At 43.1% G+C, this 23,856-nt stretch overlaps 1 protein-coding gene across 15 annotated transcripts in view; it reads right to left on the bottom strand.

The window, feature by feature from the left end:
* invs (inversin) overlaps nt 1-23,856 on the bottom strand; it is a 429,324-nt gene that overhangs the window by 267,417 nt on the left and 138,051 nt on the right. The gene's annotated exons all lie outside the window — the stretch shown is intronic.

The raw sequence follows: 23,856 nt of genomic DNA, 5'->3' as shown, positions 1-23,856 counted from the left end.
GTTTATAGGTGAAATTAGGGGAGTAGCTATGCTAGTGGTCATGCTGACCCATGATGGAGGAAAGTTGTCCAGGAGGATCCCCGATGCATCTCGTCACCTTCTTTCTGGAATCTGTTGGCAATGAGGGCCTCACAAGCATGCCTGCCTTGTCAGGCCCATGCAATGGCCTCTTCCACCTACATCCTCGGCCTCATCACCATCATCCCCTCTGAGGTCCTCCTCATCGGAAGAGACGTGCAACTACTCCACCTCGTCATCTGCCAAGTCCTCCCTCCTTTGCCAGGTTATGTAGCGCGCAGCAAGCTACAATGATGTCAAGGCCCTCTGGGGAGAGTACTGGAGCGCTCCATCAGATCTGTCTGGGCATTGAAACTGCATTTTCAGTATCCCTCATTATAAATTCTCTCAGCAGGAATCTGGCGTCATTAACCACATCCTTTGTTGGTAACCTTTGTCCCTGAGGAACCAACCCTGCATCTTGTGTAGTCCCTTGAAGGTGTTGAGGATCTCAGACCACTCAGGATGTATAAGCTGTGGAGCCTTCTTAGATATCTGGCACAAACCTGCATGATAAGTTTGTAATAGTCACACACCAGCTGCACAATGAGCGAGTGGTAGCCTTTTTGGTTGATGTATTGGACTGCCTTCTGCCAGGGAGCTTTTATAGCCACAAGTGCAATTGATGGCATCCAGGACATGCGCAAGACGAGAAATCTCAGCAAAGCCCAGTGCTCTTGCGTCCGGGCTTGCTCATTTCTGTCAACATTGACAAAATTGTGGGCCTTTGCAAAAATGGCGTCAGTGACCTTCTAGATGCATTTGTCAGTGGAAGCTTGGGGGGTCCTGCAGAGGTCCCTAGTGGAGCACTGAAGGGAGTCACTGGTGTAGAAGTTCAGTGTGGTGATTACTTTCATTGCCACTGATAATGGATGCCCTCCAAGTCCCTGTGGCACCAAGTCCTGCAGAACGTAGCAAATGCGAGTCACCAGATCCCTTGAGATGCAGAAGCATCTATGACACTGGTTCTTGCTGATCTGGAGATAACACGTGCAACGTCTAAACAGCCTGGTTCTAGCAAGGTGTCTATGAATGAAAGCTCTCTGAGGATCATCCTCTGCATTTGCAGGAGGACCTGCTGACCCATGGTCTTGAGGGTTCTGCTTCTCCCTTTAGTGAGTCAGGTGCCTCTGTCACATTCTTCTCATTCGTCTCTCCTCGCTATAAAGCAACGATAACACTAACACATAACATTCAAGAATGCAGGCCCCATCTTCATGATGGTCTCCTCACTGCAGTATCAATGAGAAACATGAAAGAATCGGCATTTGTTTCCATAGGTCCACTCTCTGTCAAGGAATCATCTGTGATTGTGGGCTCAAGGCCTTTTAATACATGCTGGAGAATACTGGCACCTGAAATGATGCCCAGTGTGGGGTGCGCATGAATGTTCACTACAACACCCACCCAGCCCCACATCCCCAGCCCACATGACCAACTGCCAACAGCTTTGGCCAGGTGACTGGATGTTCTGCTCTCAGCTCAGGTGCTGGGATCATCATTCCCTGCATGCCAAAAGGGCGCTGTTGGACTATACACGAGGGTGCATGTTCAGTGATGTCATGAGATTAATTTAGGGGGTCTGAAGGCTTCTCCCCTGTGAGTGATGCATGGCCCCATTTCCATGGGAGTCGTCAAGCTTCTTCAGTCTCCCAATAATTTTGCAGTTCCATAATACTCTGGTGTTTTTAGGATGAAGTAAAACGAGGACGTAATTGTGTGCTTCAGCTGTCAATGGCGTTTCCTGCCCCCATCGTTAGAAAATATCAGCATGTCATTATGACGCCTGCTTACAGGAATCATCCCTCCATTGGGGGATAAGCAGGTTGTTTTACGAGGACAGGTTGGACAGGCTGGGCTTGCTTCCACTGGAGTTTAGAAAAGTGAGCGGTGACTTGATTGAATTATATAAGATCCTGAACGGTATAGACAAGGTGGACGTGGAAAAGATGTTTCCTCTTATGGGTGAGTCCAGAACTGAGACGCATTGTTTTAAAATTAAGGGTTGCCCTTATAGGATAGAGATGAGGAGAAATTTTTTCTGAGGGTTGTGCAACTTTGGAGCTCTCAGCCTCAGAAGGTAGTGGAGGCGGGGGTCACTGAATATTTTTAAGGCAGAGATAGATAAGATTCTTAACAAAAACAGAATTACCTGGAAAAACTCAGCAGGTCTGGCTGCATCGGCGGAGAAGAAAAGAGTTGACGTTTCGAGTCCTCATGACCCTTCGACAGAAATTGAGTTCGAGTCCAAGAAAGAGTTGAAATATAAGTTGGTTTAAGATGTGTGTGTGGGGGGCGGAGAGATAGAGAGAGAGAGAGAGAGAGAGGTGGGGGGAAGGGGGTGTGGTTGTAGGGACAAACAAGCAGTGAAAGAAGCAGATCATCAAAAGATGTCACAGACGAAAGTACACATAGGTGTTAAAGTTGGTGATATTATCTAAACGAATGTGCTAATTAAGAATGGATGGTAGGGCACTCAAGGTATTGCTCTAGTGGGGGTGGGGAGAGCATAAAAGATTTTAAAATATTTAAAAATAATGGAAATAGGTGGGAAAAGGAAAATCTTTATAATTTATTGGGAAAAAAAAGGAAGGGGGAAACAGAAAGGGGGTGGGGATGGGGGAGGGAGCTCACGACCTAAAGTTGCTGAATTCAATATTCAGTCCGAAAGGCTGTAAAGTCCCTAGTCGGAAGATGAGGTGTTGTTCCTCCAGTTTGCGTTGGGCTTCACTGGAACAATGCAGCAAGCCAAGGACAGACATGTGGGCAAGAGAGCAGGGTGGAGTGTTAAAATGGCAAGCGACAGGGAGGTTTGGGTCATTCTTGCGGACAGACCGCAGGTGTTCTGCAAAGCGGTCGCCCAGTTTACGTTTGGTCTCTCCAATGTAGAGGAGACCACATTGGGAGCAACGAATGCAGTAGACTAAGTTGGGGGAAATGCAAGTGAAATGCTGCTTCACTTGAAAGGAGTGTTTGGGTCCTTGGGCGGTGAGGAGAGAGGAAGTGAAGGGGCAGGTGTTGCATCTTTTACGTGGGCATGGGGTGGTGCCATAGCAGGGGGTTGAGGAGTAGGGGGTGATGGAGGAGTGGACCAGGGTGTCCCGGAGGGAGCGATCCCTACGGAATGCCGATAAGGGGGGTGAAGGGAAGATGTGTTTGGTGGTGGCATCATGCTGGAGTTGGCGGAAATGGCGGAGGATGATCCTTTGAACGCGGAGGCTGGTGGGGTGATAAGTGAGGACAAGGGGGACCCTATCATGTTTCTGGGAGGGAGGAGAAGGCGTGAGGGCGGATGCGCGGGAGATGGGCTGGACACGCTTGAGGGCCCTGTCAACGACCGTGGGTGGAAAACCTCGGTTAAGAAAGAAGGAGGACATGTCAGAGGAACTGTTTTTGAATGTAGCATCATCGGAACAGATGCGACGGAGGCGAAGGAACTGAGAGAATGGGATGGAGTCCTTACAGGAAGCGGGGTGTGAGGAGCTGTAGTCGAGATAGCTGTGGGAGTCGGTGGGTTTGTAATGGATATTGGTGGACGGTCTATCACCAGAGATTGAGACAGAGAGGTCAAGGAAGGGAAGGGAGGTGTCAGAGATGGACCACGTGAAAATGATGGAGGGGTGGAGATTGGAAGCAAAATTAATAAATTTTTCCAAGTCCCGACGAGAGCATGAAGCGGCACCGAAGTAATCATCGATGTACCTACGGAAGCGCTTCCAACCTGATAGTCGCCCAACCTCGGACGGCCCGCTTCTATCTCCTACCCAAAATCCACAAACAGAACTGCCCCGGTAGACCGATCGTCTCAGCTTGCTCCTGCCCCACAGAACTCATTTCTCGTTATCTTGACTCCCTTCTCTCTCCCCTTGTCCAGTCCCTTCCCACCTACATCCGTGATTCCTCTGACACCTTACGTCACATCAACAATTTCCAGTTCCCTGGCCCCAAACGCTTCCTCTTCACCATGGACGTCCAATCCCTCTACACCTCCATCCCCCACCAGGATGGTCTGAGGGCCCTTAGCTTCTTCCTCGAACAGAGGCCCGAACAATCCCCATCCACCACTACTCTCCTCCGTCTGGGTGAACTTGTTCTCACGCTGAACAATTTCTCCTTCAACTCCTCTCACTTCCTCCAAATAAAAGGTGTGGCTATGGGTACCCGCATGGGCCCCAGCTATGCCTGTCTCTTTATGGGGTATGTGGAACATTCCTTGTTCCAGTCCTACTCCGGCCCCCTTCCACAACTCTTTCTCCGGTACATCGATGATTACTTCGGTGCCGCTTCATGCTCTCGTCGGGACTTGGAAAAATTTATTAATTTTGCTTCCAATCTCCACCCCTCCATCATTTTCACGTGGTCCATCTCTGACACTTCCCTTCCCTTCCTTGACCTCTCTGTCTCAATCTCTGGTGATAGACTGTCCACCAATATCCATTACAAACCCACCGACTCCCACAGCTATCTCGACTACAGCTCCTCACACCCCGCTTCCTGTAAGGACTCCATCCCATTCTCTCAGTTCCTTCGCCTCCGTCGCATCTGTTCCGATGATGCTACATTCAAAAACAGTTCCTCTGACATGTCCTCCTTCTTTCTTAACCGAGGTTTTCCACCCACGGTCGTTGACAGGGCCCTCAAGCGTGTCCGGCCCATCTCCCGCGCATCCGCCCTCACGCCTTCTCCTCCCTCCCAGAAACATGATCGGGTCCCCCTTGTCCTCACTTATCACCCCACCAGCCTCCGCATTCAAAGGATCATCCTCCGCCATTTCCGCCAACTCCAGCATGATGCCACCACCAAACACATCTTCCCTTCACCCCCCTTATCAGCATTCCGTAGGGATCGCTCCCTCCGGGACACCCTGGTCCACTCCTCCATCACCCCCTACTCCTCAACCCCCTCCTATGGCACCACCCCATGTCCACGCAAAAGATGCAACACCTGCCCCTTCACTTCCTCTCTCCTCACCGTCCAAGGACCCAAACACTCCTTTCAAGTGAAGCAGCATTTCACTTGCATTTCCCCCAACTTAGTCTACTGCATTCGTTGCTCCCAATGTGGTCTCCTCTACATTGGAGAGACCAAACGTAAACTGGGCGACCGCTTTGCAGAACACCTGCGGTCTGTCCGCAAGAATGACCCAAACCTCCCTGTCGCTTGCCATTTTAACACTCCACCCTGCTCTCTTGCCCACATGTCTGTCCTTGGCTTGCTGCATTGTTCCAGTGAAGCCCAACGCAAACTGGAGGAACAACACCTCATCTTCCGACTAGGGACTTTACAGCCTTCCGGACTGAATATTGAATTCAACAACTTTAGGTCGTGAGCTCCCTCCGCCATCCCCACCCCCTTTCTGTTTCCCCCTTCCTTTTTTTTCCCAATAAATTATAAAGATTTTCCTTTTCCCACCTATTTCCATTATTTAAAAAAAACCCCCCACTAGAGCTATACCTTGAGTGCCCTACCATCCATTCTTAATTAGCACATTCGTTTAGATAATATCACCAACTTTAACTTTAACACCTATGTGTTCTATTGTACTATTGTCGTTGACATCTTTTGATGATCTGCTTCTATCACTGCTTGTTTGTCCCTACAACCACACCCCCCCTCCACCTCTCTCTCTCTCTCTATCTCTCCGCCCCCCACACACACACCTTAAAGCAGCTTATATTTCAACTCTTTCTTGGACTCGAACTCAAGTTCTGCCGAAGGGTCATGAGGACTCGAAACGTCAACTCTTTTCTTCTCCACCGATGCTGCCAGACCTGCTGAGTTTTTCCAGGTAATTCTGTTTTTGTTTTGGATTTCCAGCATCCGTAGTTTTTTTGTTTTTATATAGATAGATTCTTGTTAAGCAAGAGAATCTAGAGGTTATCGGGGGTAGATGGGAATGTAGAACTCAAAACACAAACAGATCAGCCATGATCTTATTGAATAGTGGAGCCGGCAAAACATTCTCAAGGGCAACTAGGGATTGGCAATAAATGCTGGCCCAGCCAGCGAAGCCCATATCGGGTGAATGAATTAAAAAAAAAAACTTTGACTAGGAACTGAACTGGGCCAGTCATATAAATACTGTGCATGCAAAAGCAGGTCAGAGGCTGGGATTTCTGCAGCGAATAACTCACCTCCTGACTCCCCAAATCCTGTCCGCTATCTACAAGGCACAAGTTAGGAGTGTGATGGAATACTCTTCACTTGCCTGGATAAGAGCAGCTCCAGCAACACTCAAGAAGATCGACACCATCCAGGACAGAGTAGCCCGCTTGATTGGCATACCTTCCACCAACGTAAAGATTCACTCTTTCCACGACTGACGCACAATGGCAGCAGTGTGTGCTATCTACAAGATGCACTGCAGCAACTCACCAATGCTCCTTCGATAGCACCTTCCAAACCCACGACCACTACCACCTAGTAGGACAAGGCCAGCAGATGCATGAGAACACCACCACCTCTAATTTTCCTTCCAAGTCACACAGCACCCTGACTTGGAACTATATTGCTGTTCCTTCACTGTCATTGAGTCAAAGTCCTGGAACTCCCTTCCTAACAGCACTGTGAGTGCACCTACAGCACATGGGCTGTAGAAGTTCCAGAAGGCAGCTCACCAGTGCCTTCTCAAGGGCAATAAGGGATGAGCAATAAATGCTGGCCTAGCCAGCGGCACCCACGTCTCTTGAAAGGCAATAGAAAGTTCTGGTTAGACTCCAACTGGAGTGTTACATCCAGTCTGGTCACCACACTTTAGGAGGGATGGGAGGTGAATGCATAGGACATCTACTAGAATTATTTCAGGGATGGGTAGTTTTATTTAAAAGCCTAAGGTTGTTTTACTTGGAGCAAAGGAGAAGAATGGATGATTTGATAGAGCTGTACAAGATTATGACAGGCTTAGAAAAGTTAGACAAGGAAAAGCTTTCCCCATTAGCTGATGGTACAAGGACAAGGGGGCACAGATTTAAGATTTTGGCCAAGAGATGCAGAGTAAATACGAGGAAGAACTTTTTTTTACACAGGCAAGTGGCAATGTCCTGGCACATGCTGCCCATGACAATATTGGAAGCAGAAACAATCATTGATTGGATGCGCAATTGAAGGAAATAAACTTGTAGAGCTAGAAGGATCAATCGGTGTGTGGGACTGATTGGATTGCTGTCAGGGAGCCGGAATGGATTCCGAAGGCCAAGTGATCCCCTTCTATGCCATAAATGACTCTATGACTCTGTCAACAATCCTATTTAGAGAGTGTTGAGTCTATCCTGATTAATTGTACAAAGTCATCATGGAAAAATCAGTTATTATGACCATAATATGATAGAATTTACCCTGCAATTTGAGAGGAAAAAGCTGGAATCAGATGTAACGGTATTACAGTTGAATAAATGCAACTACAGAGGCATGAGGGAGGAGCTGGCCAGAACTGACTGGGAGATGAGCCTAGCAGGAAAGATATTGGAGCAGCAATGGCAGGAGTTTCTGGGAGTAATTTGGGAGACACAGCAAAAATTCATCCCGAGGAAGAAGAAGCATACTAAAGGGAGGACGAGGCAACTATGGCTGACAAGGGAAGTCAGGGACAGCACAAAAGCTAAAGAGAAAGCATACAATGTGGCGAAGAGCAGTGGGAAACCAGGGGATTGGGAAGCCTACAAAGACCAACAGAGGACAACTAAAAAAGAAATAAAGAGGGAGAAGATTAAATATGAGCGTAAACTAGCCAGTAATATAAAAAGAAGATTGCAAGAGGTTTTTTTAGATATATAAAGGATAAGAGAGAGGCAAAAGTGTACACTGAGCCATTGGAAAATGACGCTGGAGAAGTAGTAGTGGGGAACAAAAAAATGGCAGAGGAACTGAATAGGTACTTTGCATCAGTCTTCAAAGTGGAAGACACGAGTGACATCCCCAAAGTTCAAGAGAGTCAGGGGGCAGAGGTGAGTATGGTGGCCATTACCAAGGAGAAGGTGCTAGGAAAACTGAAAGGTCTGAAGGTGGATAAATCACCTGGACCAGATGGATTATACCCCAGAGTTCTGAAGGAGATAGCTGAAGAGATAGTGGAGGCGTTAGTGGTGATCTTTCAGGAATCACTGGAGTCAGGGAGGGTCCCAGAGGACTGGAAAATTGCTAATGTAACCCCCCTGTTTAAGAAGGGAGTGAGGCAAAACACGGGAAATTACAGGCCTATTAGCCTGACCTCGGTCGTTGGTAAGATTTTAGAGTCCATTATTAAGGATGAGATTTCAGAATACTTGGAAGTGCATGGTAAAATAGGGCAAAGTCAGCATGGTTTCATCAAGGGGAGGTCATGCCTGACAAATCTGTTAGAATTCTTTGAGGAGGTAATGAGTAGGTTAGACAAAGGAGAGCCAATGCATGTTATCTACTTGGACTTCCAGAAGGCCTTTGACAAGGTGCCACACAGGAGGCTGTCAACAAGATATGAGCCCATGGTGTTAGAGTCAAGGTATTAGCATGGATAGAAGATTGGCTGTCTGGCAGGAGGCAGAGAGTGGGGATAAGGGGGTCCTTCTCAGGATGGCAGCAGGTGACTAGTGGAGTTCCGCAGGGGTCAGTATTGGGACCACAACTTTTCACTTTATACATTAATGATCTAGATGAAGGAACTGAGGGCATCCTGGCTAAGTTTGCAAATGATACAAAGATAGGTGGAGGGACAGGTAGTATTAAAGAGGCGGGGAGGCTACAGAAGGATTTTTACCAGGTTAGGAGAATGGGCAAAGAAGTGGCAGATGGAATACAACGTGGGGAAGTGTGAGGTCATGCACTTTGGTAGGAAGAATAGAGGCATGGACTATTTTCTAAATGGGGATAGAATTCAGAAATCTGGAGTGCAAAGGGACTTGGGAGTCCTGGTCCAGGATTCTCTTAAGGTTAACATGCAGGTTGAGTTGGTAGTTAGGAAGGCAAATGCAATGCTGGCATTTATTTCGAGAGGACTAGAATATAGAAGCAGGGATGTGCTGCTGAGGTTTTATAAGGCTCTGGTCAGGCCACATTTAGAATATTGTGAGCAATTTTGGGCCCCATATCTCAGGAAGGATGTGCTGGCTCTGGAGAGTGTCCAGAGGAGGTTCACAAGAAAGATCCCAGGAATGAAAGGCTTAACACATGAGGAACGTTTGAGGACTCTGGGTCTATACTCGATGGAGTTTAGAAGGATGAGGGGGGATCTGATTGAAACTTATAGAATACTGAAAGGCCTGGATAGAGTGGACGTGGGGAAGATGTTCCCATTAGTAGGATTGACTAGGACCCGAGGGCACAGCCTCAGAGTAAAGGGAAGACCTTTTAGAACAGAGATGTTGAGAAACTTCTTCAGCCAGAGAGTGGTGAATCTATGGAATTCATTGCCACAGAAGGCTGTGGAGGCCAGGTCATTGAGTGTATTTAAGACCGAGATAGATAGGTTCTTGATTGGTAAGGGGATCAAAGATTACGGGGAGGAGGCGGGAGAATGGGTTTCAGAAATTTATCAGCCGTGATTGAACAGCAGAGCAGACTCGATGGGCCGATTGGCCTAATTTCTGCTCCTATGTCTTATGGTCTTAAACTGGTTGGGCACTCAGTGACCAGAGGCTAGTTCTGTTCTGTTGGAGTTAAGCACTGTACTGAAACATCCTGAAGTAGAAATATTTTAAAGGAAAATGAAATATTAAGAAAGTTCCCACGTTTAGGCGATTCCAAGAAAATGAAGCTAGTAATTATTAATGATGCTTCATATGATAAACTTCCTGATGGGTATTCTAGTACAGCTCATTTCATAATGTTTCTCATGGGTGGGAATGGGAAATGTTGTCCTTTTGCTCAGGAACCTAAAAAATAAAAAGGACGACTAAATATACTCTGACTGCCAAAACACTAGCTCTTATGGAGGCAGTGGATATTATATTTGTCAAATATTTTAAATGAGATTCTGAACAATAGGCATACTGAAGATAATATACCCTTTGAATGTTATGTGGATAATCGTTCCTATGAAAAGTGAGAATGAGGAAAGGTTATGGATTGATCTTGCTGGCTTGAAACAAATGCTGAAGAGAAAGGAAATCTTTAAAATTAAATGGGTGGATGCATGTCATCAACTGTCTGATCGTTTTACAAAATGCCTGTATGAAGAAATTGTTAGGGGTCCCATAGGAGGGATATCTCACAATGTAATGCTTTATATAGAATATGGAAGTTTTTGATTTAATTCATTTTGAAATTTTGATTGTACATATAAACTCAATTTTTTATCTGAAGAGAGGGAAGGGAATCTGTTAATTGTGTTTAATTCTATGCAGGTGGTGAGCAATAACTGGAGATCCACTTGTGCTCCAAGAAATAGGAACAGACAGAAACTGTGGTGGCTGGATTAAGAAGCCTTCGCTTGTAGTGTATAACTCTGTAAATAAAAACATGTAAAGGTTGGCTGCAATTCAATCCTTTACCAACTCGCCTTTTGGAAGGGAACAACTCTTGCTGGATGTCATCCATTTGGGTCAGGTTTCTCTCAATTTATCTATGTAATTGTAGCCAGAAAACCACTTTTTAAAAATAATTCGTTCATTGAGCGTGGGATTGGCTGGCTGAGCCAGCATTTAATGCCCATCCCTAGTTGTCCTTGAGAAGGTGGTGCTGAGCTGCCTTCTTGAACTGCTGCAGTCCTTGTGGTGTAGGTACACCCAGAGCGCTGTTAGGAAGGGAGTTCCAGAATTTTGACCCAGTGACAGTGAAGGAACGACGATATATTTCCGAATCAGGATGGTGGATGACCTAGAGGGGAACTTCCAGGTGGTGGTGTTCCCACTTATCTGCTGCCCTTGTCCTTCTAGATGGTTGTGGTCGTGGGTTTGGAAGGTGCTGCCTAAGAAGCATTGCTAAATTCCTGCAGTGCATCTTATAGATGTGACACACGGCTGCTACTTGCAATGGCTTCTCTCACTGCTCCTGCACTTGCACTGTTACCTCTGATGTCCCCCAAGGATCTATCTTTGGCCTCCTCCTATTTCCAGGGGAAGATGGTGACATAATGAGATTAATGGCATTACAGAGACATGGCTGCAGGATGACAAAGACTGGGACCTAGCTATTCAAGGGCACATAACATTTCAGAAGGACAGGAAGTTAGGAAAAGGTGGAGGAGAGCTCTGTTAATTAAGGATCTCACTGGAGCAATAGAGAGAGATGAACTTAGTTCTGGAGGACAAGATGTGGAATCAGTTTGGCCAAAGTTGAGTTGTAATAAATAATTCACTTGTGGGAGTGGTTTATAGGCCCCCTAACAGTAACCACGCTGTTGGATGGGGTATGGAGGAAGAAATAATGGGCGCTGTGAGATAATCATGCATGATTTTATTCTACATATGGATTGGACAAATCGGATTGGCAAAGGTAGCCTGGATGATGAGTTAATAGAGTGTTTTCAGGGCAGTTTTTTAAAGCAGCACATTTTAGCACCAACCACAGAGCAGGCTGTACTATAACTGGTAATGTGCAACGACACAGGATTAATTAATTACCTAAGTGAAGGTGCCCCAAAGTAGCAGTGATCATAATATGATTGAATTTCACATTCAGTTTGAGAGAGACAGGAGTGGATCTAAGGCTAGTCTTTTAATCATAAATAAGGGCAATTATGAGGGCATGAAGACAGAACTGGCTAAAGCGAATACAGTAAAAGTATGGGATAGGTCAGTAGAGATGCAGTGGCAGACATTTAAGGAGATATTTCAAAATAGACAGAAAAGAGACATTCTACTGAAAAAGAAAGACTCTAAGGGACGCACCAACCGTGGCTAAGTAAAGAAGTGAAAGATAGCAGCAAATTGAAAGAAAAAGCATATAATTCTGCAAAGGTAAGTGGCAGGTCAGAAGACTGGACAGAATATAAAGAACAGCAAGGGATGACTAAAAGATTAATAAGGAGGGAGAAATTAAGCGGGGGAGAAAGCTAGTTAGAAATATAAAAACAGATAGTGTTTCTACAGGTATTTAAAAAGGGAAAAAGTGAACATTGGTCTTCTAGTGAGTGAGAATGGGGAACTAATAATGGAAAATAAGGAAACGGCCGATGAATTGAACAGACAAGAAAAAAGACGGAAAGAAACAGGAGCAGACTACACAGCCCATTGAGCCTACTGCAACATCCAGTATGATCACGGCTGCTCTTAGCTTCAACTTTCCTGCCCACTCCTCATATCCCTAGGGTGTAGGCCATCAGGCCCCAGGAATTTGTCGGATTTTAGTTCCTTAAATTTCTCCAGTACTTCATCTTTGCTGATTTTAATTTCCTATTTTCCTCACTCTTTTTAGCCCCCAGGTGATCGCCCGATTCCAGTATGGAACTTGTGTCTTCTACTGTGAAGACCGACACAAAATATTTTTTTGATGCCTCTGCCATTTCACATGCTAATTTCTCCTGCCTCTGCTTCTAAAGAGTCAAAGTTTACCTTAGCTGCTCTCTTCCTTTTCATATATTTATAGTCTGCCTAGTTTACTCTCATTCTAATTTTTCCCTTTTATCAACTTTTTGGTGGCTCTTTGCTGGTTACTCTCAATCCTCAGATTTGCTGCTATTTTTTCAACATTGTTAGCCTCTTCTTTTAATCTAATACTATCCTTAACTTGCTGAATGAGCCACCGGATGGGTCCTTCTTGCTGAGTTTTTGTTCTTCAATGGAATGTATTTTTGTTGAACATCTTGAATTGTCTAAAAGTGTTTCCCACTGTTCATTTATCTCCATACCTTTTAGTCTATTTACTCAATTAAACTTAGCCAGTTCTCCCCTCCTATACGTGTAATTGGCTATGTTTAAGTTGAAAATTTTTGTTTGCGATTGGAATATGTCAATTTCAAACTTAATATGGAATTGAATGGTGCTATAGTCACAATTTCCCAGTGGATCCTTTACTATGACATTAAGAATTAACCCTGCTTCATTACACAATGCTAAAATAATACTATTCTGATCTGAAACTAAGGTCCTAAATCTAAACAAGGGAAACCACGCAAGTATGAAGTTTGAAATGACCAAGGTTGATTGGGGAACTTCATTAAAAGGCATGACGGGGGACAGGCAATGGCTAAAATTTAAAGAACGAATGTATGCATTGCAACAGTTACTTTGCAACATTACTTCCTGGTGCACAAACACAACAGGAAAGGTGGCCCAACCATAGCTAACAAAAGAAATTAAGGATAGTATTAGATCCAAAGAGGAGTCATATAAAGATGCTAGAAAAAGTAGCAAGCCTGAGGATTGGGAGCAGTTTAGAATTCAACAAAAGCCAAAAGAGGTTGATTAAGAGGAGAAAAATAGAGTATGACAGTAGACTTGCAAGGAACATAAAAGCAGACTGTAAAAGCTTCTATAAAAGAAAAAGGTTAGTGAAGACAAATGTAGGTCCCTTAAAGTCCGAAATGGGAGAATTTATAATACAGAACAAGGAAATGGCAGAGCAATTAAAAAACTACTTAGTTCTGTCTTCAGGGAGGAAGGCACAAATAACTTCCCAGAAATAATAAGGAACCAAGGACCTCGTGAGAAGGAGGAGTTGAAGGAAATTAGTATTACTAAAACAATAGTGCTGGAAAAATTAATGGGACTGAACACCAATAAATCTCCAAAGCCTGAGAATCTACATCCCAGGATATTAAAGGAGGTGGCCATGGAAATAGTGGGTGCGTTGGTTGTCATCTTCCAAAATTATGTAGATTCTGGAACACTCATGGCAGATTGGAGGGTGGCAAATGTAACCCCACTATTTAGAAAAGGACGGAGAGAGGGAGAAAACAGGGAATTGCAGACTGGTTAGCCTATCATCAGTAGTAGGGAAATTGCTACAGTCTATTATAAAGGATGTGATAACAGGACACTTAGAAAATATCAATGGGATTAGACAAAATCAACATGGATTTATGAAAGGGAAATCATGTTTGACAGACCTACTGGAGTTTTTTTGAGGATGTAACTAGCAGAATAGGTAAGGAAGAACCTGTGGATGTGGTGTATTTGAATTTTCAGAAAACTTTTGATGAAGTCCCACATAAGAAGTTGGTATGTAAAATTAAAGTACGTGGGATTGGGGGTAATTGGCATGGATTGAGGCAAGAAACAGAGAATAGGAATAAGTGGGTCTTTTTCGGAGTGTCAGGCAGTGACTCGTGTGATACCGCAGAGATCAGTGTTTGGGGCCAGTTATTCACAATATATATTAGTGAATTGGATGAAGGAACCAATAGTAATATTTCCAGGTTTGCTGACAACATGAAACTTGGTGGGAATATGAGTGGTGAGGAGGACGTTAAGAGACTTCAAGGCGATTTAGACAAGTTGAGTGAGTGGGCAAATACATGGCAGATGCAGTATAATGTGGATAAGTGTGAAATTATCCAGATGGGTGGGAAAAACAGAATGGCAGAATGCTATTCAAATGGTGATAAATTGGGAAATGTTGATGTACAAAAGAACCTGGATGTCCTTGTACACCAACTATTGAAACCAAGCATGCAGGTGCAGCGAGCAGTTGAGAAGGCAAATGGTATGTTGGCCTTCATTGCTAGAGGACTTAAGTACAGGAGCAAGGATGTCTTACAGCAGCTATACAGGCTTTGGTGAGGCCACGCCTGGAGTATCACGTGCAGTTTTGGTCTTCTTACCTAAGAAAGGATATACTTGCCATTGAGGGAGTGCAGCGAAGGTTCACCAGACTGATTCCAGGGATGGCAGGATTGTCATATGAGGAGAGATTGGGCTGATTAGGCCTGTATTACCCTGAGTTTAGAAGAATGAGAGGGGATTGCATTGAAATGTATAAAACTCTGACAGGGCTGGACAGACTGGATGCAGGGATGATGTTTCCACTGGCTCGGGGGGTCTAGAACAAGAGGTCACAGTCTCAGGATGTGGGGTAGGCTATTTAAAGCTGAGATGAGAAAAAATTTCTTCACTCACAGGGTGGTGAACCTGTGAAAATCCCCACCACAGAAAGCTATGGAGGCTGTGTGACTGAATATACTTAAGGAGGAAATGGATAGATTTCTAGACTCTAAAGGCGTCAAGGGGTATGGGGAGAGTGCAGGAGTATGGATTTGAGATAGAGGATTAGCCATGATCATACTGAATTGTGGAGCAGGCTCGAAGAGCATTAATGACCTACTCCTGCTCCTATTTTCTATGTTCCGAATATAGCTTCATCCCTAGTCAGTCCCACTACGTACTGCTCCAAGAAACTAAACACACCAATGTTTTCTGACTTTTGAAATTCATAATTTCCACCCTTACTGATTCTACTTCATTATCTTTTTCAGATCGTTTCTCATTAATATCCTTATGTCATTCTTTACTATGAGTTCCACACAAACTTCTTTGCCATTGTCTTTTTGAAATATTGTGTAACCTGGAATGTTTATTTCCCAACTTTGGTCACCTTGTAACCATGTTTCTGTAATTGCGATTAGACCTAAATCATTTACCTCTATTTGTGCCACTAATTCATTTATTTTATTGCAGATGCTTCATGCGTTCAGATAAAGAACCTTTAATTTCATTTTTTTTACGTCTATTCCCTGCAATGACCTTATTCACTGATACACATTTTTTCTTAAACTCTGTCCCTTCCTGTTCCACTCTGCTTGCCTTTCCTGACATTACTATATTGTTCCGATACCTCAAGCGTTCTCTTTGGATCTCTAAGTTTCCCTTCATCTGAACCCTCTGCCACTCCCTCTGTCAGTTTAAAGCCCTGTCTACAACCCTACTTACACAACTGGCCAGGGCACTGGTTCCAGCCCAGTTCAAGTGGAGCCCATCCCAATGGAATAGCTCTTCCCTGAGTATTGATGCCAGTTCCCCATGAATCAAAACTTTCTTCTTACACCACTCTTTAAGCCACACGTTTAATTTACTTTTTAACCCTATGCCAATTGGCACGTGGCTCAGGTAACAATCAAGAGATGATTACGTTTGATGTGCTGTATTTTAATTTGGACCCTAACTTCTCAAATTCTCTTGGATAGAAGCAGAAATTATATTCTGCTATGTCATTGGTTCCCACATGGACCACAACTACTGGATCTTCCCCCTCCCACTCCAAGTTCCTCTCCAGCCACGAGCAGATGTCCTTAACTCTGACACTAGGCAGGCAACACAACCTTTGGAGCTCCCTATTGTAGCTGCTGTTAAGGTCTCCTAACACAACCATATTCCCCTTCGCTCCACCCACTTGAATGGCATCCTTTACCATGTTGCCACGGTCAGTCTGCTCATCCACCCCGCAGTCATTCTCCTCATCCACACAGTTAACAATCACCTCCTAACTGTTGGACAAAGCCAGGGGCTGAGGCTCCTACATCACTACATGATATTTTTCATCTATCTTCACAGTAGAGGATATAATTAACGTCCCAGAAATGATTATGAATCAGGAGGTGAAAGGGAAGGGGGAATTTAAAACAATTACGATCACCAGGGAAAGAGTATTGATAAAACTATAAGTATTAAAAGCTGACCCAGGTCCTTGGATTTCATCCTAGGGTCTTTAAAGAAGTGAAAAAAAACAAAAAACTGCGGATGCTGGAAAAGCAAAACAAAAACAGAATTACCTGGAAAAACTCAGCAGGTCTGGCAGCATCGGCGGAGAAGAAAAGAGTTGACGTTTCGAGTCCTCATGATCCTTCGACAGAACTAAGTAGAAATAGGAAAGGGGTGAAATATAAGTTGGTTTAAGGTGTGTGTGTGTGTGTCTTGGGGGGGGGAGGAGAGAAGTGGAGGGGGGGGTGTGGTTGTAGGGACAAGCAAGCAGTGATAGAAGCAGATCATCAAAAGATGTCACAGACAACAGAACAAAAGAACACATAGGTGTTGAAGTTGGTGATATTATCTAAACGAATGTGCTAATTAAGAATGGATGGTAGGGCACTCAAGGTATAGCTCTAGTTGGGGGTGGGGGGAGCATAAAAGATTTAAAAATATTTAAAAATAATGGAAATAGGTGGGAAAAAGAAAAATCTATATAATTTATTGGAAAAAAACAAAAGGAAGGGGGAAGAAACAGAAAGGGGGTGGGGATGGAGGACGGAGTTCACGACCTAAAGTTGTTGAATTCAATATTCAGTCTGGAAGGCTGTAAAGTGCCTAGTCGGAAGATGAGGTGTTGTTCCTCCAGTTTGCATTGGGCTTCACTGGAACAATGCAGCAAGCCAAGGACAGACATGTGGGCAAAAGAGTAGGGTGGAGTGTTGAAATGGCAAGCGGCATAGAACCGTAACCCTCCTGGAAAAGGAGGGGTAGGCGCTACTCCTCGGGAGAGGGAGAAAGCCCAGAGGAGGGATATCATTCCGTGTAAGAGGTTTTGGTGCTTCTCACAGATCCTGCCCCCAATCTCAACATCAGGGGACATTCAAACGTTAGAAAAGTTGAGACAGATCCTTTCATCTGGCTTGTATGTCCCAGGGATATGAGGGGATACCTGCCTGAGGGAGGGGTGGAGGATTCACCCCATATAAACCAGTCACTCGTCGTCAGGTCGTGCTTCCTGGAGACGGAGGCAGAGACAGCTGAGATCAATGAGGTTGATTTTCCTACATTGTTTATCAAGGTTGCTCAAGCACAAGTACCAAGACCAGTCACTTTAGAATTGCAGAAGAGCAACTTTTTTCTAAACAGGTGACCCATAATATCAGTCAGAAAACATCATTCCAGGTACTGCAAAATAAATGCTCATCTGATGAAACAATATTCCATTTGGCCAATTTTCTTTTTGATAAAGGATTCAACATTTTACTAGGAACTGTAGTATTGCCTAGCTACCTATAAACTAATAGTTTTAAGCAATTGCCATATTAATCCTGCTTTGTAAAGTTACCAGGTGTTATACAGATATTGTGTTACAAAATGCGATCATATCTTAGAAATAGACTTAGATGACTTCCCGCGTCTAGAGGCGCAAGAGGCAAACAGAGCACATGCTTACATCTGCTTTCCGTAGCTTTTTTTCCTGGAAAGGTCACTAGCCTGAAGCCAGAAGCTATAGCTTGGGAGCACCACTCCACATCAAGCATGGCTAACCAGGAGTTTTTCCCTCTCTTACCACTTGCCATAGGCACGTTGGAAGTATTTGCAGGTTGATATTCAACCTATTTGGCAGCATTATGAACACACCTCCTGTGGCTCAGAGGCAGGGACGCTACCCACTGCGCCACAATCCCCCCAAATCATACCTTAGTTGAAAGAAAACCGAACAAATTATGCAAACTCTTTTAAGACAAGGACTTTCAAACCAGATGTCAATACAAGTCTAGACTATTAAATACATTTTGTGCATTGAGCTACTTCCACCTTTCTAATCCTGGAGCTTAGATATGTGTGAACATGTGTGAACACATGATTTAACTGATCTGTGTTTTTGGAAAATACTGAAGAAACTCTGGGTACTTTGTGAACTATACAAGTTGTTTGCAGACAAAAATGAATTGAATTTGAAATCTACAATATTTAGTGCAATCATCATCAACACAAAGTACAAATTATTTGCAATTATAAATTCTAGAACTCAGATTCAGAAAACATGTCATGGATTTTACAACTAGAAGGAAAGAACTTGGTTATTTTATTAAGAATTTGGCAGAATTGCATGGTTTTGCTTTGGTAAGCAGTCATATATTCTACAACAACAAATTAGACTCAACACACCTGTGGAATAGAAATCATTACATTGATTGGCAAGATCACAACTTTCAAAAGATTCTTTGCGGTATTGCTCTTAGTTATCTGGAAGACCCCACCTCCCCAATGAATAATGCATTGCAAGATGGGCATTCTGGTATTTATGTTTAGCATTTCAAAACTGCTAATAATGCTGCTAGAACTGTGAGAAAACACTTTCACACAACGAGTGGCTTCAGTCTGGAATGCACTGCCTGGAAGTGTGGTGGAGGCAGGTTCAATCGAGGCATTCAAGAGGGCATTAGATGATTATTTGAATGGAAACAATGTGCCTGAGTATGGGTAAAAGGCAGGGCAATGGAACTAGGTCATAATGCTCATTTGAAGGGCCGTGCAGACACGATAGGCTGAATAGCCTCCTTCTGTGCCGTTGAAATTCTGTGAACTAATTGGACAGAAGGAGTTGCCACATTTCTTTATAAAAAGTAGCCAAATTTTACCAGGTGAAATTCATTAGTATCTTTAAGATGTATGAGTTTCTAACCAATTAAACCCTGCTGGCTGGACTGACAGGTTTCTATCACCTTTAACATCTCTAAGCTCATTACAGGAATAGAATCTGAAGCAATTTTCATTAACTGTGTTTGCTGGGGTAGTTATTAGTATTGGCAGAAGACAAATGACAAGTTCCAAAGATTATACAATTTGTCCAGTTATGCTCAAAATAATGGATGAGAACCTGTACATTTTAGGCATAAAAATGAATTTATATGCAATTTCTTCAATATTTCTCAATTCTCCATTATGATTTTCCTTCTTACTAGTTAACCACCTGTCTTTCCTATATTCATAATGAACAATTTCTGAAGTTAGTTTTATCAATTCCCTTCACAATCTTGAAGATGTAATTAGATCCCTAAAAGTCTCTTTTCCAAAAAAACCCAATAATTAACATTTAGAGGATTAAAGGAACTGGATGTCACAACTTCCTCAGCCTTTCCTACATAACTTAAATACCTAACACCTGGAATCATCTTATATTGAAGTCTCTCAAGGGCAATAATATCCTCCTTGTGATTAAGGGCCAAATTTAAATGCAGTACTCCAGATGGGATCTGAGAGCCCAGTTTACCTAAGAAACCTAAATCGGTCTAAACCTGGTTGCATTGTTCCGCATTATTTATTCTCCCTCCCATTTTTATGAATGTTATAATGGTAAATCAGTAAATGTATCCATCTAATGCAATTTGTGTTCAATTACTTTACCTGCATTGGCCATAATTCGCTTCTACATTCACTCACAAGAAGATTATACAAAAAGCATGGACAGCTCTAAACAGTACAAACCCCTATATGCACATGTGCGGAGAGGTTCCATGAACCTTCTTTCTGTTCTAAGTTTGCATTACACTGGTCTCTACTTTTTATGACATTTGATCAACTGACCCACCATGTTAAGAAGGGATAAAAGTAACCTATATTATGTTCAGAATTTATTGAAGGGGATAAGAAGAAACAAGAATAAGAGGCAGAAAAAGGAGCTGGTTAAATTGTAGCCAATGATGAGCATGCTTAGATACTCCCGGAATACAACTGTTTATTGTTACTAGGAATTCAAAATAGAAAATATTCACATTCAGAAAATGTGATTTTTACTTTTTTAAAAGATAGGGATATCAGCAGATCTCTACTCAAAGTTTATGTTTACCTACCAGTTATGATGAACTTCCATTTGGGATCTAAGAAGATTTTGGTTATACCAAGAAAGTTGCACAATGATGTAAAATATAAAGGAAAAAAATAAGTCCAACTTCCAATTGCACAATGGCTGTACTCAAAAAAAAAAATCACTGAAACAAGTTATTAACAATTAAACATTGCTTTAGATTTAGTTTTATCAAATGATTAGGCATCTAATTATATTTTGGCAATAAAGGCTCTGGCTGGACAACAGTTAAACCTGTAAAAATTAGATGGTTCTGTTACCCACATTAATATATAACTTTCACTCTTAAAATAATGCTCTTAATCCCATTTATAACTGATGCAGCTTTTGAGACTCATTAGAATGGACAAAACCAAACTAACATGGACAACAATTTTTAAATTCACAACATTAGGATTTTTGTATTTTATGAAATTAAACTGCTCATTCTCCCTCACAGGTTTATTACTAAACTTATTCCAAAAATTCACTTGAAATTTTCTGGTACATTGAGAATAATAAAAGGCTTTTTAATAACAGTAGCATCTGTCTCTTCTGCAATTGTGACTGTCATGCAGTTAAACCTTATTATAAATTTCCCAGTTCTATTTTGAGCCTCATTCAGAATACTTTGTTTGCAAGCCTTTGAAAGTTCTACTCATCACCTCTCTGCTCTGGTATGAACAAGGATGACAACTGACAGCTTCACAGCACTGACAGGACAGACCAACAGCCCACCTTCCCTATTCTCAATCCAATTAGACCTCTAATCCTCTAGATGAAAGGCCCAACTACACACGTTCCACATGACAAGGACAGGTATTGATTATTTGTCACTACAGTTAACACCACCCTGTTGAGGCCACTCTGACAGAAGCAAACCTCTCAAATTAGACAGCATTTTAGCTGCCCCAGAGGCCAAATGGCAAAACAAGTGAAGGCTAATAAAAGGTATAAAAATGAACACTTCATAATGTTATGACAGTTTGATTGTTCCCAGCAGTTCAGACAATGTAGTCTGCCAGATTAGTAACAGGACTTGCTCCTCCTCCTTTTCCTATAGTGATGTTCCAACTTTGACTGAATGAAAGGCCAGAACAATTAAGGCATTTGACCAGCGAAGAGAAGCCTGCATAGTAACTATCATCAAGGGACACAATGTCAATAGTAGGCTACATTTGTCAATAGAAGCCTACATGACAGGCATATGTCTCAACAATTATCCTTACAAGGTGCTCTCTGCTTTCTCAAGTTTTGTTTCCTTCTCTAGCTCAAGATCACTCTTCATTGTCCTGGTTTTTAAATCAGTAAAGAACACACAAAATTTCAAATCAAATTAATATCTTCAAAGTTTTCATTATATTTGAAGTTCGCACACTGTCCAACAAAATAGGTAGTAGGTTCTGACAAAGATAAAACACAAACAACAATGATCTCTGGGGTAGGGAAGACAACTAGCTTTTTACTGAATTGCGAGCAGTAATTTAATTACAACTTGTAACAAAATTATATTAATGTGAGATGCTTGACAGCCCTATTTGTAATCATATCAAATTTTCCTAAAACAAATGTCAATCTTATTTGATTAAACAGCATAAAGCATTTCCAAAAGCATTTTACATATTTTACAACATATTTTAACACATACACAAGATACCAACAATTCATGTTTTTAAGAAACAAGTGTGCCTTTACAATAATGTAATACCATATAGCTGTTGTACAGCCAACTGAAGGACAAATTAAGGGAACCCTCACACCAAATTGGAACAGATAACAGGCACTCTTCAACGCAGTACAGAAGGAGTGCTGCCTCGCCCACCATCCTGTGTAAAGCTCAGGCCCTGCCTGTTATTTGGTGTAAAATATTACATGGTCTGATTCATAGAGGTACAGGGAGTTCTCCCAATGGTCTGGCCAAAAATAATCCTTCAACAAAAACAAAAGATTTTCTTAGGCCTTTCTGTGCACAAATTAGCCACTACATTTGCCCACAGTGGCTGCACTTCAAAATGAACGAATTGATTGTGAAGAGCTTTGAGCTGTACATTGCACATGCAACTTTTTTTTACTTTAACACATATATCTTATTGGTTTCAAAACACTGAAAGCAGCAGCACAGAGTAGGTGATACATTTGCAGGCAATCAAACAATTTCTTAAAAAGGAATTCTACATTGTAGCAACTTGAGTGGAACAAATCAGAATCTTAACCAACATAAACAAGGACACTCAGCCAATGTGGTAGATTGTGGAATGACGTTTAGGCTTACACGCTTCAGAGGCAACCCCTCAAGTCCATTTCAAAGAAGTTGGGAGAGCTGACCCTGATGTTTCAAAGAGCACAAGAGGAAGTGAGACAGAGTCCGGTCCCGGAGGCTTCAAAGAGTGTGAACCCAGAGGCTTCAAAAACCACGAAAGGGGGTGAGACAGAGTGCAGACCCAGGGGCTTCAAAAGAGCGTGAGAAGGGATGAGATTGAGAGCGGACCCGGAGGCTTCAAAAGAGCATGAGAGGGGCGAGACTGAGAGAGGACAGGGAGGCTGGCTGCTGTTGGTGGGTGGGGCTCAGTCTGTGTATTGATCACATTCAGAGAAAGTCAAAGTGTGACGTCACAGTGAAGTGATTGGTTGGTGAGTATCTCGCTCATTTTTCTCGTTTATCTTTTAAGAACTGGTACAATGTATTGATAACTGTAAGGTTTTATTAGTAGTAAGGTTTTGTAGTAGCAGTAGGAAAGTTTACTGGGCATAGTAGGGATTATTGATTAAAATTAATTAAGTAGTAATAAATCAATTAACACATAATAAAGACAGCAGGGTGTGTCATGTATTGTGACTGCAGAATGTAGGGGTTGCTGGACACCAGTGTGATCCAGAGCAAACATGGCTGCACTAAGCGTCAGCAGCTTGAGGAGCTTCGGCTCAGAGTCATTGAGCTGAAGGCTGCGCTGCAAACACTGCGATGCATCAGGGAGGGTGAAGTTACCTGGACACTTTATTTCAAGATATGGTCACACTCCTTAGGATGGGGTCTTCTGATTTGGTCAGTCGTCAGGGACAGCGATCCAGGTAGATAAGGGGATCCAGCAGGTAGTGATGGAGGAGCCTCAGCCCCTGACTTCGTCCAACATGTATTAGGTGCTTGCTACCTGTGTGGATGAGGAGAAGGACTTGCCATGGCACCATGGTGAAGGATGTCATTCAAGTGAGGGTAGCGAAGAGGGATGTGGCAGTGATAGGAGACAATATTGACAGGGGAATAGATACTGTTCTCTGCAGCAGCAAGTAGGAGCTCCAGTGTCAGGGTTGAGGACATCTCCTCATGGCTGGAGAGGAGGATCCAGTTATCGTGGTCCACATGGGAACCAACGACAGCAGAACATCATTCCTGGTTCTACCCAAGAAAACTTGAGG

This window comes from Carcharodon carcharias, chromosome 3 (genome assembly GCF_017639515.1).
Source record: "Carcharodon carcharias isolate sCarCar2 chromosome 3, sCarCar2.pri, whole genome shotgun sequence".
Classification (NCBI taxonomy): Eukaryota; Metazoa; Chordata; class Chondrichthyes; order Lamniformes; family Lamnidae; genus Carcharodon; species Carcharodon carcharias.
The sequence above is the reverse complement of the archived record's forward strand: the minus strand, read 5'-3'. Positions and strand labels throughout refer to the sequence as shown.